This window comes from Rousettus aegyptiacus, unplaced genomic scaffold, assembly GCF_014176215.1.
Source record: "Rousettus aegyptiacus isolate mRouAeg1 unplaced genomic scaffold, mRouAeg1.p scaffold_m13_p_13, whole genome shotgun sequence".
Taxonomy (NCBI): Eukaryota; Metazoa; Chordata; class Mammalia; order Chiroptera; family Pteropodidae; genus Rousettus; species Rousettus aegyptiacus.
Genome location: NW_023416288.1, coordinates 58,671,367 through 58,685,695, shown reverse-complemented (window position 1 = coordinate 58,685,695; position 14,329 = coordinate 58,671,367). Strand labels below are relative to the sequence as shown.

General features: G+C 43.2%; 1 long non-coding RNA gene across 2 annotated transcripts in view; it reads left to right on the top strand.

Annotated features, from left to right (window-relative positions):
- Positions 1-1,350: 1,350 nt before the first annotated feature.
- Positions 1,351-14,329, top strand: part of LOC118610773 — a 33,285-nt gene continuing 20,306 nt past the window's right edge. Inside the window, exons 1-2 of one of the 2 annotated variants that reach the window (XR_004954047.1) lie at positions 1,351-1,984; positions 2,071-2,175. This is a non-coding gene — a long non-coding RNA (uncharacterized LOC118610773). The other variant, XR_004954046.1, reaches the window with a different exon arrangement.

Genomic DNA, 14,329 nt, shown 5'->3' with positions numbered 1-14,329 from the left:
CTAAATTGGGACTTTTTTTAATGAAAGCAGAGCTGCCCCACCAGAAGTGGAGGAGGGGGTCACAGAACCCTGCCTCATTAGCTCCTGGGTTCCTCCCGCAGCATTTTGAACTGCACTGGCTCAGATGATGGCTAAAATCTCCTTGAGTTTATATAAAAAAAGTAGCTTCTACTGGAGGAGCCTCACAAACAGGCTTTGAGAATCCAGTAATCCTGTTTTAGAATAAGGCACGTAGTCCATGAGCCTCATTCTGCTCAGGGGTCGTGCAAGGGAGCCAGAGGAGGCTGCTGCGAGTGAGCCTTCGGGTTCCCCGAAAAGGTGAATAATCTCTTAGCTGCATGGGCTGCCAGAAGACACGGAGGGTCTAGGAATTTTTATTAATAACCTTTTTATTAAGAACAGCTTCTATGTGTTACATGAACAATCACATAATCTCCTGGCTTCCAATACACCCCCTTATCGCTAGTCTATCTGTTCTTTTCCGTCTCAGCCATCCCATTGGTGCTTGATAATAGCTTTTGCCTTTGGTGTTTCTATTACGTGTCATAGATGGTGTATGTAGTCAGAATAGCATACCTTCTGTGGACCCTGAGCGGAGGTATCATCTGTCTACACCCTACTCCTATTGGATGCAGAGAAAACAGACGGAAGAGCTACGCTCTTGTCCTGAACCTGCTAACAACTCATCATGTAGCCTTGGAGAGATTATAGACAGTGATATAAATATAGATACAGATGTAGAGAAGTAATGATACTTGTTTTTTAAGTCTCCATGAAAAACAGAGGCACATTCAAAGCCACATCACATACAGGAGAGAAGCACTGTAGATTTTTAAACATTGAAATACTGTGAGAGAAAACAGTGTCTGAAGCAAAACTATTCTGGCAAAGAAATGTAAAGGGGATCAGAGCAGGGAAAACTCAGAGGGAGAACAATGACCCGAGTGTTATAGGAATGCACCCCCTAGGTGTGGCGAGGGCCTGTACCTGGAATGACAGCTCTCACTTATGAGAGCAGCACTGGGCAATGGGAAGAACTTGGTTGGGGGCTGAGAAACTGGGAGACCTAGGAACTGCCACCAAGTCTGCCCTCCATTTTCAAGGAGAGGCTCTAAGATGAGGGGTGGGGCCTGACAGACTCTGCTGCCCTCCCTGATCCATATCATCTATGACTTTCTCCTCTATCAACCTTTGTGACCCAGAGGGGCCAAAAGTCACTAGGCAGTTTCCTTGTATTCTCTGCATCTGTTTTAACTAGGTCCTTCTAGACATTTTCCATGTTGGAGGTCGAGTCATTAGAGCTGTCCCTGATGGCCAAAAGCCCTGTCTAGAAAAATTGTGTAATAGTAACTGGCACTTGTGTGGAACTTCTATGCAAGCCCTGCTTAACTGCTTTATATATATATTAGTGTACAAAGTAGGTACTGTTATCATTCTCATCGTATAGATAAGGAAACTGAGGCACGGAGTAGTGAAGCAAGTTGCTCAAGGCCATGAAGCTACAGGTGATAGAGTTGGGCTTCAAAGCTAGGAAGTTTGGCTCTGGACCCCAGGAGTTAAATACCAGATTTCACTGCCTCTTTATTATAAAGAAAATAATAATAATAGCAATAACGTATATGGGAACTTCTTGGTGTCAGGGTATTTCAGAGTGAGCTAGGGGCCTTGGAAGATGTACAGCTACTGTAAACATGCATTGCTGCCACTGTATCTATTTCCCTCTAAAAATTAACAGCAACAAAAACCGCAATCATTTGCAACTTTAAAAAGAAGCTAACAGCTATAGGAATCTGGAAATAATATCCCCTTAACTCAAAGGACTGATGCATTGGTTTAAAAGGGGTTGACTTTAAAGCTGGTATGTGAGTTTACTGGGGCCATTGGCAGGGATGTTAACAATTTATGGAATGCATTTTTGGAAAGGATTAGGGGAAAAAACATGTTGTGTCTTACAAACCCAGAGTTAGGAATACAGCTCTAAGGGGTGAGCATTGAATATCAAGCTTTTAGTATGCATAGTTTTTCAGGGAATCAGTTTGCCTTCTTTCTTCTCCGCTTTTTCTTTTTCAGATCTTACCCAAAGGATCAAATTCAGGCCATACCGGATGTGCCCAAATCATTTCCATCTGACGCCCAGGATGGCCCAGGAGGCCTGGCCTTGAGGAGCAGCTCCCAGTGAGTACTATTTGTGAAGGGACCAAGGTAGAACCACATCAGTTGTTTCTGTCGAGCCGGGTCCTAGGCCCTAACATCATCTCACTGGTTTTCCTCTGTCAGCTGAGGGTTTCTTTGTTGTCGTCGTTGTTTTGTTTTTTGTGTCTTTTTTTTTGTTCTTGTTTTTGTTTTTGTTTTTAGCTGAGTTTAAGAAATGGCCTGCCATTGACATTTTGGCAATCGATTAAAATAAGGAAAAAGAAGCCCTTCATTTGTATTTCATTTTCCTCCCACCCTCTCTCTCCCAACTGTGTAAATGACATGGTTCCTACAGAGTAGAGTTTATTTATAACAGAGGGGTAAACTGAGGCACAGGGGTAAACTGAGGTGTGCTGGCTCTGCTTAATTGTTGTGTAACAAAGGGACATACATAGATCCCTCTGTCCAGAACAAAAGCCCTGGTAACTAAGAGTGTCAGAAGGAAAACACCAGGCTTTTTAAAAACCATCCCTTTGTTGCCGTTTCTGAGAATACTGCTTGGAGCCCACCTGCCTGGCCCCAGGTTTTCACGGCTCCCCAAAACACAGAGAGCCTTTTAGTGCTGCGTTCACCTCTGCAGTGACCAAGCATGATCAGACAAAATACACCTGGCAGAAAGAATTCCAGCTGCCCCTGAAGACAGCAGTGATTGTGTCAAGGGTGGAAATTTAACAGGGAGGCAGTGTCTAAACTGAAATGACCCCAGGACATGTGGCTGGCAGCCAAGGCCCTGGACCCAGTGTGCATAGCACCTCTGCTTCTGCTGGGACAGAATCTGATGGGAGAGGCTTGTTTCATCATGGACGGTGGTCCTACCTCAGGAAGGACCCTTAGATATCCCTTTATTTGGCTCACTAGGTGGTTTTCTTTTAAAAGATGGGTATATATATATATATATATATATATATATATATATATATATATATATATTTTTTTTTTTTCTTTTTTTAGAGTAGTTTTAGGTTCACAACAAAATTGAGCGGAATGTGCAGAGATTTCCCATATATACTTCCCTTACCCCACAATGCGCACCCTTCCCTTTATCAACATCACTCCACGGCATGGCACATTTGTTACCAAGGATGAAACTTAAGTTGACACGTCATAGTCACCCAAAGTCCATAGTACCTTCGGGTTCATTCTCAGTGAATCTGGACAAATGCAGAATGACGTATATGCTTCAGTATAATAGCATACAGAGGCGTTTCATCACCCCAAAAATCCCCTGAGCTCTGCCACTCGTCTCTCCTGCCCGTCCCCAACCTTTGCGACCACAGATCTTTGTTATTGTCTGTATAGTTTTCTGAAATGTCCCTGAGCTGGAATCATGCAGTATGTAGCTCTTCCAGATTTTTTTTTTTTCACTTGGTGGTATTCATTGAAGCGTCCTCCATATCTTTTCATGACTCAATAGGTCATTTATTTTCAGTGCCGAATAATATTATATTGTCTGGATGTACCACAGTTTATTTATCCGTTCACCTACTGAAGGGCATCTTGGTTGCCTCCAAGTTTGGGCAATTATGAATGAAGCTGCTGTTAATATCTCTGCGGGTTTCGACATAGAAATAAGTCTGCAGCTCCTCTGGGTACATATCAAGGAGCACGGTTTCTAGATTGTATGGTAAGAGTCTATTTAGTTTTGTAAGAAACCACCCAACTGTCTTCTCAGGTAGCTGTGCCACTTTACATTCCCACAGTGAGGCATGAGAGTTCCTGTTGCTTCCCATTCTCCTGGCATTTGCTGTTATCAGTGTCCTGGATTTGGGCCAATCTAATGAGTAGAAAGTAGTATCCTGTTTTAATTTGCATTTTCCTAATGACATACGATGTGGAGCATCTTTTCATACACTTCTTTGCCATGTGTATATCTTTCTTGGTGAGGTGTCTCTTAAGGTCTTTGGCCTATTTCTTAATCAGGTTTTTTTTTTTATCCTTGTTTTTTAATTTTAAAGAGATCTTTGCATATTTTAGATAACAGTCCTTTATCAGATGCATCTTTTGCAAATATTTTTCTCCTGATATGTGGCTTATCTTCTGATTCTCTCGACATTGTCTTTCACAGAGCAGAAGTTTTAAATTTTAATAAAGTTTAGCTTGTCAATTATTTCTTTCATGGACTGTGCCTTTGATATTGTGTCTAAAGGGGTACGACCATGCCCAAGTTCGTGTTAGTTTTCTCCTCTGTTATCTTCTGTGAGTTTTATAGTTTTGTGTTTTACATTTAGGTCTGTGACCCATTTGAGTTAATTTTTGTGAAGGATGTAAGGTCTATATCTAGATTCATTTTTTTGGCATTTGGATGGTCATTTGTTCCAGCACCACTTGTTGAAGAGGTCGTCTTTGCTATATTGTATTGCCTTTGCTCCTTTGTCAAATATCAGTTGGCTGTATTTATCCCCTATTTCTGGGCTCTCTGCTCTGTTTCGTTGATCTGTTTGTTTCTTCTTTCGCCAATACTGCATTGTCTTGATTACTTTGGCCTTATAGTAAGTCTTGAAGTCGGGTGGCATCAGCCCTCCAACTTTGCTTTTCCCCTTCAATATTGTGTTAGCTGTTCCGGGTTGTTTGCCTTTCCATATAAATGTTAAATCGGTATGTCGATATATGTAAAAATAATGCTAGAATTTTGATTGGGATAGCATTGGATCTTTGGATCAAGTTGGGAAGAACTGACATCTAGACAATGTTGAGTCTTTCTATCCATGAACATGGACTATCTCTCCATTTATTTAGGACGTTTAAAAAGGAATGATGGGAGGGGACATCTTTGCTTTTATCTGCCCTTAGTGGGAAAGCTTTGAATTTCTCAACATTAAGTATAATGTTAGCTGTAGGAGTTTTGTAGCTTGTCTCTAGTAATTGAGAAAGTTCCCCTCTATTCCTAAATTACCAAGAGTTTTTATTGTGCGTAGGTGTTGGATTTTGCCAAGTTCTTTTTCTGCATCTATTGAAATGATCATGTGATTTTTTTAAAGTCTGTTAATATGGTGAACTTTTTAATATAAAGTTTTAATACCATGAAAAAATGTTATTTTAAAAAATAAGATGTTTCCATCATTTAAATTATTTGTTTTTGCTATTTAAATCAAGAAACTTTATAGAGAGACTTTTTTTTTTTTATGTCAATCTGCTCAGTACTTGTCATATTTCACTTTCTAGAAATCAAATCACATTAAGAAGCATTTACCGAGCGCCTCTTATGGGCAGAACACAGAGGCCGACACTAAGAAAAATGCCAAGTAGCACATCCCTACAAAAGTGTTTAAACTTTCTACTTTGAAATCATTTTAGAAGTTTCAAAGGAGTTGCAAAATTAGTGCAGAGGGTTGTTGTGTATTTGTCACCCAACTTTTCCCAATGATAAGATCATATGTAACCAGAATTTTGTATCAAAACTGGGATATAAGTTTTTGGTTTTACAGATCACAAAAATGGAAGCTTGGGAAAACTGGGCAACTTGGGCCAAAGGCACACAGCGGTGAGTGAGGTGATTTGGTATGCCCCCGACAGGCACACCCTTCACCCCTCTGGGGCAGGCAATGGGCAGTTGGCAATATCAAAGTTGTCTGAGTCCAGCGTCTGCCTCTGATGAACTGGGTGATTTTGGAGAAGTTCCTTCAACTTTCTAAGCATCGGTTTTCTCCTTCGTAACATGGAGATAATAATAGTGCCTACCTTGATGGATTCTTCTCGGGACTGGGAGAAAGTGTACCCAAGATACTTGGTACAGTGCCTGACTGACAGCACAAACCTGGTTTCACTGGTGGCTTCTGTTTCTGGCACTGTTCTAGGTACTTTCTATGCTAAATTTTTTGATCCTTAGCCCGGTTCCCGTTTGCCCTGAGGATACTCGCCAGCGGCACTTGCAGCCGCAGCTTTTACCCCAAGATAACTCGTAAATAACAGTCCTAACCTTACCCCCAAAATTTGCTATGAAATAGCTCCCTTTAATTATTATTTTCACGGCACTTTAGGATGTCAATAGTCTTTGGAAACAAATGACATCATTCTATTTATAGTATTCTGTTTTTAATATTCTCGTTTACAAAATATGTGAATTCTCAGTTACCAAAAATGTCAAATCCTAGAAAACGTAGCGTTCTTATGCGTGATGTTAAATGAATGCTGGTAGTGAGATACGCTTTTTTTTTTAAACAGGAAAAAGGGTTTAAAACAACTCTAGAACACATTACCGTCATTATCTTACCAATGAAAAAACTGAGGCACGAATAGGTCACAGTCATTTGTTCTGTGAGGGACAGAGCTGAGACTCAAAGTTAGGCGGTCTGGGCTGAGGGTTTTCGCTTCTGACCTCCCACGGTCAAGACTTAATGAGCAACAGTTGCTATTCCAGGGCACTGCCTTCCACCTGGACTCTGGCCTGCTGCGGTGCTTTCTCTGAGCCATCTTGCTAGTGCCACGTGTGTGTGAACATGAGTGCAAGCAAAGATGAACCCCAAGGCACTTATCATTTGGCCACTATAAGCCCAGCAGTTAATGAGCTACTGGGCTGACTCCACTAAGCTCTTGGGCCTTGAAGGAGCTCAGCAATCATCCAATTCAAAGATCTCTACCTTTTCATTACCAGAAACTCCTTTCTTTAACTCCTTCCTTGTCTCTACCTCTTGGGCCTGCTTTGTCTCAAAAGATTTTGCTAATAAATTTCATATTTGTTAATTAGTTGAGCAATGTTTCCATTTAAAAGAATTTAATCAAAGATATGTGCAATTACCAAATACAGTTATTGAGCAGGAAAGGATAAGCAATGTCATCACACTGGGTTAATAGAACTCCAGCCTAAAGCAAACAAAATTTGACAGTTTAATGAGCCTATTCAGGCTTAGCAGGCAGAGGAAGGTCTTCAGTGTGACTTTAAAAAACACTGAAAATAGTTTGAGAACTCCTAAGGGTTTAGGAATCCCAGGGACTTAATCTAGTCCCAGAAGATTCTAAAGAGTCCAGAAAATCCCCTATAAAATATAAATATACTTTATTGTGTGTGCTTTATGTTGGCCTAAATCTTTTTTTAATATCTTAATCCCATTCTACTTTAAAGTTTGATATTTACATGGGAATCTCTAAAATTTAAGGATATCCAATTACATTAAAATATTTCTATGCACATATGGTACCCAGGTGCATAATAAATGGGGAAATCATTATATATTTTTTTAAAGTGACATGTAGTTTCTTTCCTAGTCATTCAATCACTGTCTACCTACCCACATATTTTCAGCCATTTTTCTTTTCCTGTCCAGCCTTTAGCTCCATTTGCCATATTCTTTTTCTTGCTATTAAGTCTTTAATGTAATGAACTCTTAATAAACATATAGTACATTAGTCTGTTTACCCAAAGAAACAGAACTAAAATTATACATATGTATACAGAGACAGAAACGGAGAGATTTATTTTAAGGAATGAATTTACATGATTGTAGGGATGCGCAAGTCCAAATTTGCAGGACAGGCTGGCAGGCTGGAAATGCCAAGAGCTGATGTTGTAGCTTGAATCTGAAGGCAGTCCGGAGGCAGAATTCCTTCCTCTTTCAGGGGCAGAATTCATACAACGAAAAATGAGCCAACTTCAATTTTTTTTTGTTGGCTGTTTTGGTGGAAGGTGTAAACAATTCACAACCTGACATCATTGCATAGTCTCAAAGGAATAAGAAATGAAAGAGGTTTTGTGCCCAGCCTCTCTGTAGAGGAAAGAAAGCACTGTGACACCCAGACACAAGAGTATTGTTGAATTATTTGGGGTTCTAGGTATTTTAGCGGGATTTGGAGTGTGAAAAGAGATAAAAGAAGAATTAAAAGGAATTACTGCTTTCTGGAGACCAAGAGAGGCCTGAGGTCAGACACAGCTACACTGAACTCTGATCTACATCTTTTCTTGTAAACACCATCAACTTTGTGAAAAAGAGACGTGTTCTATCTAAAAGAAGAATATAATTTGTTTGTTAAACTAAATGACTCTTGCCCTATGCTAAATGTTTGTGTTTCCCCCAAGTTTATATGTTAAATCCTATTGCCGAATGTGATAGTATTTGGACGTAGGGCCTGTGGGAGGTGATTAGGTCGTGAGAGTGGAACCCTCCTGAATTGGATTAGTGCCCTTATAAAAGAGGCCTCAGAGAGCTTGTCACTATGTCCACCACATGAAGACAAAGAAAACTTGCATATTTACAGTGGTGTTTGCTGAAGCAGAATTTTATGTGGGCATTAACTTAATGAAGGCACAGAAGAAGTAGGGACTATTCTTTCCTTTGAAGGGTGGAGACAGGGGATCCCTTTAAGAGACTGAACACTTTTGTTTTATCAAGGAAACCTTGAGGCATCCCAGACAACCCAAGCAAGAAGCAAGATGACCGATACTTTGCTTCCAGCCAGATATCTGTAGAGGCTGGGAGGAGCAGCCTACAAGTGTCAGGAAGATAGGCTATCTTCTTGTCTAGTCACTGTGAGATGACAGGGTCATAGGGTCACTCAGATATGTTTGTTGAATTCTTTTGCCCCCCTAAATTCCAGAGTGGCTTCTTACATAGGAATAAGATGAGAGGATCTCTACAGAGGGGCAGCCTTATTAAGATTCTGAGGGGTCTCCAGCTGGCTCTGCCCCTGCAATATTTACTAATACCTACCATTGGCAAAATACTGCTCTCCATGCTGAGGGGAGTTACAAAGGGTGAAAAGATTCTCCTCATTGATGAGGGAGGATAAATGAATTTACACAAAACCAGACCAGTCAATAAAAATGCAAGTAACCATGAAACTTACCATCAATCCCAGCTTCACAGAGAGCAGCAAAAAATACCCCTGCCAGCTCATCAGTCAGACGCATATCTCATCTTAGAGCTAGAAGTAGCCTCAGCAATCACCTTGAACAATCCTCTTCCCAATTTACAGGTGAAGAAATGAGGCCCAGAGTCGGGAAGTCTTGTGCCCAATGTAGGTAGGAGGAGGTGGAATTGGAAGTAGAAAGTAGGAGCCGACGGGGTCCCCTGTTTTGCCCCCCACGCTGCCTACCTTCTCTTGTGAGTTATGGGAAGAAATGAAGTGATGGAGGCCAGGTAGTCCAAAAATCTGTGTTTTATTCCATCTCTGGTATAATTGATGCTTCTGAATAGTCAAGACATCATGTGGCTTTGCCCCTTTTTCACTCACGAACTGACAGAAGAACAAAATTACAAAAATAAAATCAGGATAGCCTCACCCTGAACTCTATATGTATTTTTCTAACACAGTTATATCAGTCTCTCTTCCATTCTTGGCACAGCTTTCTCATCAAATCTATGCACTGTAGGACATGCTAGTTACAAGTGTAAGTGCTGGAGCCCGACTCTCTGAATTTGAATCTCACCATTGCCTCTGCCATTGCTGTGTGACCTTGGACAAGTCCCTTAAAGGGCATGTCTCTCCTTTAGTTTCCTTATCTGGAAAATAAGGAGATGGGACCAGATCCCCTTGAAGGTTCCACTCAGCCCTTAATGCTTCTGTTTATTAAAAAATGTAAGAAATGACCAATGTGCCAACTAGAAGAGGAGAGGGATCAGGGGAGCAGGCAGTAGTGGGAGAAAGATGGATCAAAGAGCCTCTTCTTTTCACTCAGCTGAAAACCAGCTTCTCTTGCATCTCTTTGCTTTACTTTTGCGGTGCTTCTGATGAGAGAGGAAGAAGAACACGGGAACTTTGAGTTGTTATTGAGGATGAGTGTGCGGTCAGAAATTTGACCAGGAAACCCAGCTTACATCAAAGGACAGTGAGGCGGTGACAAGATAAGGGTTTGCTGAAGACTGGCCATTTGGTCCCAGGCCAGGAATAAAGGGCATCGATGAAGAATAAAACGTCAGGATGTATCAGCAGGGGTAGACTAATTGATCACCAGCGTTACCCCGGTAACTAGTCTGGAGGTCCTTTGTGGGGGATTTGGAACTAATGAACCAGAATCACTGGGAACGGGGCCCAGTAATCAGCAGTTTAAGCAGAGCCTCAGATTTTTTAGGCTTAAGTTTTAGAACCACTGATGTGGTTCATCCCCTTGCTTACAAACAAGGATCAGCTATTTCTTCTGTCTCTACTTCCTTTTAGACAGAAGTTGTTCAATGTAGAGAAACAGAGGTTGATGACAGCATCATTCTTTCTTCTAAGTCACCGGTGTTCAGGGAGCTAGCAAGTAAGCATAGGAAGAAGGCGGATGAGAAATAGCTAGAAAATTCTCAAGGCCTTGGGCAGAAGTGAATTTGATTTTCTTTTGCTTATTGCCCCCCACCCCCAGTGTGTTAATGCTGCTCTATGCGTGGTCTCAGGTGTTACTATGGTTAGAGACAGGCTTCCGGAGAAAGGAAACCTTTACCCTTCACAGGCCACATGGAGCAGGACAGAAGGTGCCTAGGACTGGCTTGTTCCAGAAGCAGCCGCCCCCTAGCAGAATCCGAACCGTTCACAAAAGCTGTTTCTCTGAGGTCAAGGACTGAGAACAAACTGCAAATAAAAACATCAGCCTTCTTTGCAGTTGACTCACTTGAGGTCACCCCAGGGAGCAGCCAAGACGCTGTATAAGGCAGGAGCAACTTGATTTGGGGCATGTATAAATTAGGAAATGTGTAGTTCTAAATGGAAAAATAATAGGTGGTAGTATCTGCACAGCTGATAGACAAATTTGACATTCTGTGTGCTAAGACTTTGACATACATACAATCAAGAACATATAGGAGTAATGTTTCTGCATGGATCTTTCTGATGGAAGATTGCAGACTTCCAAGAGCCCTTTGCTAAATTTTTCTGTGAATTCATTCAACACTTTTTTTTTTTTTTTGGCAAATAATGGCTAAATTTTCCTGAGTCACCCTAGTAAATACTGTAGGGTAATACTTTGAATGTTGCCAAGGGTCCAGGAACCTGGGATACACCCATAATGCACAGGTAACTTGCCAAGAAAGAGACCCCTTTGCTAATAAGCAGGTGCAGGTGCTAAACCTATTGCTATTTAACACTGAGGATCCATAGAAGCTCCTGGCCAATGCGTCTCATTTGACGTGGGCCATGGAAATTCATTCTTGAAAATATTTCAGAAAGTATGAGAAGTTCATGCCTTCTTAGGATTCAAGCTTCCCAGCGAGTCATAACCAAACCCCAACTTTCAGGAAGAGGCTTCTTGGAGGTATTGAGACTAGGGAGTTTATGAACTTGACCTTCCCAGAGAACCCCAGAGAGGGGAGGAGTTGATGCTGAACTAGACCTTCTACAGTAGCACCTTCTTATTCCCTCGATACTCACCAGTGGGAATGTCTGCCCCCCACTGGCCCATCCTACTCCCCAAGGAAACAGTCCTAGGAGAGTAGAAGCAAGCTGTCCCAAGTCCCACCAAAGCAAGTGGCAGTGCTAGGATTCAAACTCACATCCGCCAAACCCCAAAGCCACATTATAGTACATGACAAGTGCCATGGGGACATTTTCAAGTAATTATGAAAATAATATTATGCTTTTCATTATTGAGGAGTGCTTCACTGAACCTCAGATGCCTCATTGAAAAACCAGGCCTAACAACACCCACTCACAGCGCTGCAGTGAATATACAATAAGATAACACGTGCATGTCAAACATTCAACATTTTTTTTTTTCTGGAATACAGAAGACTCGTAAACCATGAGAGCTATTATTTTTATTGTGTTTGGGGAGTAGAAAGAAATGAATGGGTTAGTTGAAGTGTGCACATTGTTTTCTATGACCCAACATAGAGGTAAATTGATGATCTTTGGAAATTGAAAAGAAGTGTTGTTATCAATTGTCACCCTAATTTAGATTTGACAAATCTTTAAACCAACTGACTAACAAAAAAAAAGAGTTAATTTTAGGGATGATTATAAGAGATTGGATGGAAATATACTTAAGACTATTTTAAATCGAAAAGCAATTTACAGAGTTATAAACACAAACAATAAAGGGACAATGAAAAACAACTGAGAAACCGCTGGTCCCCACTGGTGGCCAACCCCAAGGCCATGCCCTCCACCTCAAACCGAACTCTCTAAACTCCTTGTTTGCGCTCTGGATGGTGGAGATCGGGGCACCCCGGTGGTCGCTCAGTACATAGAAGGTCATCCCCATGCGGGGGCGACTCACAGCTACAAGCCCATCCTTGTCCCCACAGAGGACAGTCTGACCATCAGCAGAGAAGACAATGGCCATCAGAGCAGCAGGATGGGGGTGCATCTTGAGCTCCACTGCGATTTGGGAGATGCTGAGACACGCGGTGTGCCATCAATACAAACCGCCGCCGCGTGTTGCTGCTCTGGGTGTCCACGAGAAGTAGGACTCTGAGCCAGGCAGCGGCAACTCTGGCTCCGCACCTGGAACTGGATCACCAGTCGCATGCTGGCCAAGGACCACACCCTCACGCTTCCGTCTTCTCCGCACGTGGCACAGTGGGGCTCGCCGGGTCTGAAGACCATCTCGAGGGTTCACCTTGCTCCTGTGGCTGCTGATGAGGCGGGTGCTGGTGCCCTCAGCCCAAGCTGACACACCAGAGTGTGCCCGCCGTGGTGCCTACCACGCCCATGTCCATGCTGTCGTGGAAGATGGCGCTCACGCTATCTCCATCCAGGGTCAGCTCGCGCTCCATGAACGCGGAGCTAGGACTGGCACCCGAGCCCTTGCGCCTCAGTCTGGCACAGCTCCCACGGCCCACAGGCACAGGCGCCTGATGTCGCTGCCACTGCCCAGCCGTGAGACCGAGCACAGCGGCCCTCCAATCTCACCGTCGTCTGCCTCCCAGGCCAGGAAGCAGTGTCCCGCGTGGGTGTTGCAGATACAGATCCAGCCAGCATTGGAGCCGCAGTAAAACAAGGGCTCAGCCCACAGCACAGTGAGGTCAGCTCGCCTGCTCCCACTGCCTCAGGGATGGGCTCTTGGTGCACCTGGAGGATGATGTTGGGCCCGCAATGCTGCATGAGCCACAAGGTGAGGGCGCCCTGGCCCGCACAGGCAAGCCCACTAGTGTCCCAGGGGTCGAAGGCCACGCCCTGCACTGGCTCTAGGAGGTGGGTGGAGGACACAAGCTGGTAGCTGGCTGTGCTCCACGGGGCCAGGGTGCAGTCCTGCCCTGGCCGGCTAGTCCTCGCCTAGCCTAGGGTTTGGAAGATACACACTGAAGCTAGTGAAGCAAAGAAAAGAAGTGGAAGTGGAGGATTTCAGACGACTCCAAACAGCGGAGAGAAGAAATGTCTTGAACTGGGGAGTGTCGGTTTGGAGGAGAGGAGGAGATTCCCGCCCAGTTACGTGGTACCACAGCCAGGAAGATGGACATTCAATGGCTTCCTACATCTCCTGGCCAACCACCCCACACCCCCTCTTCTGGAAGAGTCATTCCTGTCCTGGGAGGTCCCTCTTCTTCCAGTCTCTGTCTGCTTCTCACTCAGAGAAAATTCTGTAGAGAAGCTCACATTCTATTCATGCTGCTCCTGCTCTCGGACAATTTCTTCTGTCTGCACGCAGCCGCAGATTCACGTTTGCCCAGTGAGGGAAGGAGCTTCATTGTCCTGCTTGTTTTGCTCTGTTCCATTCTTGCCTTGTCATATGTTACCAGTGGAGCGAGGTGACACCTTGCTGCAAGATTCCACAGGCAGAGAACTCCAGCTTTGTTTTTTGACAGATGTACTTCAAGTCTTTAAATAATAATAATAAAAAGCCCCTATAAAAATAAACACATGCTCTAATTTGACACACACCAGATCTTACCTACAGGGACTTGTACTGCATGGCAAGCTAGGGTTAGTTCAGACGTGGAAACAGCAAGTCTCTTGATGTCTCTGTGTCTATATTATAGATAGATGTGCCTTTGAACGGAGCTCGTAGCTGTGCCCCGATCTGTTTCCGAATTCAAGGCCTGTGCACATTCCCTAGGGTAAATTATTCCAAGTGTGTCCTCTCCATTGACACAGGAGCGACCATGCTCCATCAAAAGCTGGAAAAGGCTTGGGAGCATATGTTTAGCATGTGCTCGCCTCATGGGGTGCAAATCGGTTGTACAATACCACCTGAATATGTGATGCGTTGCATTACGATAGTATCATATAATAGCAGTTTTAATGAATTAAATTTTCTATGCTCTGACCTTCCTATTTATTAATGTCATAT